We start from the raw sequence: 4118 nt of genomic DNA, 5'->3' as shown, positions 1-4118 counted from the left end.
TTGCATTCCCCAGTGGAACAGCAACAATCCCCCAAGTGCAAGAGCAAAGACCAATGAAAAAGATGGTCCCATGATGGGCCCTTGATATTGATGACTATGCTTATGAGCCTGTGTGCTTGAAATTTGTTGCTCAAATGTTGCCTCTCTCTAAGCCAAACTCAGCATTTAAATGCATTACCTTCCTCCCAGCATGGGACATGACTCCCAGGGATGAGCCTCCCTGGTGCCAAGAGATTACTACCAAACACCAGCTGGTGATACAATTAGAAAGAGACCTTGAATAAAGGGGGGGGGGGCGGATGGTACAGACAAGTCAGTTTATATGGCTTAGAGACTTCAAAATTAGTCAGGTAGTCATCAGACAGGTTGTGCTTATGCACATCTCAGCAGGATCTCAGAGAGCCAAATAAATACTACCCAAGGTAGTGCTGCTCATGAAGGCTATAGAGACAGCCAGTTCCCACAATAATGGCTGATGGTTCTGGAGTTCAGTGCCTTGCCAGCGGGCCCTACTTTGGAATTTGTGTTCCTGAGTGTGATGGAGTTGGTCTCAGAGGTGACTTCTCTACACAGGCCTCTTCCGTCACTTTTACTCAACCTGTAGTTGGTGCTGGGGTTAGTATATGTTCAGGAGACTTGAATCTCTGGACTGTCCATGTGCCCGCTGGGCCCTGAGCTTCAGCAGAGTTGCAACACCCACTCTCCAGTTCATTGAACTTATGCAGGTCAGCTAACAAGGAGGTGAGGATGGTCAATCACCACATCAAGGAACTGAGACAGTCTACAACTGCAAGCAGGAGAATCCCATCCATCAGCCTTGTGGGATCTAACCTACCTCTCAGTTGAGTTGGAGTGGGCACGCCATTCCAGGGTGCTCAGGATGGAGGAATAAAATATAGTTTAGAGTGGATTTACTGGTATTCTACTATAGAACTATTGTGACTCTAGCAATGGAAGAAATTATATCACTTGATATGGATACAGTGGCCACAGGAGTTGCTGAAGGCAGGGAGAGGGAAAAGGTGATGTGATATGGGGATATTTTTGGGACTTGGAGTTGTCCTGAATGATATTTGAGGCACAGATGGAGGACATTATATATCCTGTCATAATATATTGAATGAACTGGGAGTGAGTGTAAACTACGATGTAAACTATAATCCATGCTCTGTAGCAGTGCTCCAAATGTATTCATCAAATGCAATGAATGTACCACACTAATGAAAGAAGTTGTTGATGTGGGAAGAGTGGGGTGTTTGGGGAGTGGAGTTTATGGGAATCTCTTATATTTTTTAATGTAACACTGTGTGTGATCTATGTCTTTAAAAAAAAAGAAAGATAATAAAAAAATAAATTTTAAAAAAGACAGGAAAAAATAGAATCAACAAAGGGATAACACACTCAACAAATTGAAAAATCTATTTCTGAGGAAAATAGTAATTACAGTAAGGAAAACATAACTTTAGAATAACTATATTTTTATTTTTTTATTTTTTTCCAAATTCTACTCAATTTATTCCTTTTTTAAAAAATATTACATTCAAAAAATATGAGGTCCCCATTTATCCCCACCACCACCACCCCACCACTCCCCCCACAGTAACACTCTCCCCCATCATCATGACACATCCATTGCATCTGGTGAGTACATCTCTGTGCATCGCTGCACCCCATGTTCTGTGGTCCACACCATAGCCCACACTCTCCCACGTTCCATCCAGTGGGCCACGGGAGGACATATAATGTTCGGCAATTGTCCCTGGAGCACCACCCAGGACAATGCCAAGTCCAGAAAATGCCTCCACATCTCATTTATTTCTCCCATTCCCCGCACCCAGCAGCCACCATGGCCACTTTTTCCACACCAATGCCACATTTTCTCAATTATTAACCACAATAGTTCATGAATAGAATATCATTAAGTCCACCCTAATCCTTACTGTATTCCTCCTCTCTGTGGACCTTGGCTTGGTTGTGTCCATTCCACATCTATGTCAAGAGGGGGCTTAGATTCCACATGGATACTGGATGCAATGCAGTGCTCTAGGCTCCATGGTGTGGTGGTTGACATTCTTCAACTCCATGTTAGCTGAGTGGGGTAAGTCCAATAAACCAGAGTGTAGGAGCTGAAGTCTGTTGAAGCTCAGGGCCTGGCTATCATATTGCCAGTCCAGAGATTCAGATCCCCTAGACATATCTTAAACTCCAGAACCAACTACAATTCCAGTAAAGTAGCATGAAAGGCTTGTGAAAAGAGATCCCATTTGAGTCCAGCTCCATCATGCAGAAACACCAGCTCCAAAGAAGGGCCAACTGGCATGGCAGCGAACCCCATCTGCCAAGACCATAGAACCTGTGGGTCTCTTTAGCCCTCAAAAGGACCAATACCTGGGGTTGTATCTATTTTATCTGTCTCTGAGACTCTGCTCAGGTGTGCATAAGGGCAATCCTTCTGACAACCTCCAGACTCTTTTCTAGAGACTCATAGCCATATGAACTCATTTATCCTTTCCATTTCCCCCTTTCTTTAGGTCAAACAGCATTTTTAACTCCTGTTATTATATGTAGACAGGGATATTCTGCTGGTCCGTGTTGAACCTTTAATTCAAGGTCATTTTCTAGTTACATCATCAGTTGGCACTTGGTAGTGATCCCTCAGTGCCAGGGAGACTCATCCCCAGGTGTCATGTCCCACGCTGGGGGGAAGGCATTGCATTTACATGCTGAGTTTGGCTTCGAGACTGGCCACATTTGAGTAACATGGAGGCTGTCAGGAGGGAACTCTTAGGCACAGTGCTGCTCTAGGCCTTGTTCTTATTTCAGGTGTATAGGCTCATAAGCATAGTCATTAGTATCAGGGGCTCACTGTTGGACCCTCATTCCTTCCTGGTCCTTACCATTGCACCTGGAGGACTGTCACTGCTTCCCTAGGGACCATGACAGAGCCTCCCCCAGCCAGGAACCCAGTACCACTCCAGCTGTTGTTTTTAATTTTTTCCACTGTGAGTATATCCAAACATTTCCATGCACCCTAGACACATGCCCTGTATAACTCCTTGTCAACCATATATTGCCTGTCAATAACATCCCATACCAGTATTCCTTCGCTGCCATTGTTGAACCACTCTGTGATCCAAAACTTCCTGAAAAGTGAAGCCCAATATAATGTCAGGTTCCCTTACTAGTAAAATGGAATATAGCAATGAGTTTAAAGGTTAGATATAGAATACATATTGATTTGGAAAAATTCTACATCCTATCTTTTTCTTTTCTTTTTTCCTAATTATTGAGCTTCTCTTCACAAGAGCCTTAGATCACAGTAATTCATATACACAATATACAGTACTCCCACATATCCATTATAAAACTTTTTCCCTTCCACAGCAATAATCTTTTAACTTACTCATATCATATTTACTGAAACTGATGTACAGATATTGAGACAATACCTTTCACACAAGGTAACATTTGTGTTTACATTGTGGTTTATACTTTAGGCTATACAGTTTTCTAAATTTTTTAGTTATCCTATGTTTTACATTATGGTTTACATTATTAGTCTGTCATTCCCTATATGTTTTTGGTGTAATATTACATGTTTTATATCCATCCTTGTGTGCTCTTGTGAAACACTTCTTTTGCCCTCACATTTACTTTGGTTCCATCTATTCAATGTCTATTTCCCCAAACCCTTGGGCCCCACAGTGACAGTCAATCTTCATTTCTTGAGGAGCCATGTTCTGAGATACTTGCAACAGTGTTGAGGGCTTGACTTGCTCAACTGCCCTAATGCCCTGGGAGCCACCCTTTCTCTTGAGAGATACAGTTCCCTCTATTTGATGGCATTAGTCCTCCCCAAGATGTGGGTCTACCTTCACTCTCCTTATATGGGTCTCTACCCAATGGTATAACCCACTCTGGCAAAATGAGCATTCAGATATTCCCTAGGAGTCTGTCCTGTGTCAGATTATCCCCTTTGAGTATCTTAAACAGGTAACTGTCCTAATTATATTTTGAAAAGGTTTTCTCAGCATTTTACTTTCAACCAACACCTGACAATCTCCTATGTTCGTATGTTGCCCCTTGCTCCCCCCAATTTCTTGGGCAATATTACCCAT

This window comes from Dasypus novemcinctus, chromosome 4 (assembly GCF_030445035.2).
Source record: "Dasypus novemcinctus isolate mDasNov1 chromosome 4, mDasNov1.1.hap2, whole genome shotgun sequence".
NCBI classification, from domain to species: Eukaryota; Metazoa; Chordata; class Mammalia; order Cingulata; family Dasypodidae; genus Dasypus; species Dasypus novemcinctus.
This window is presented reverse-complemented; position numbering follows the sequence as displayed.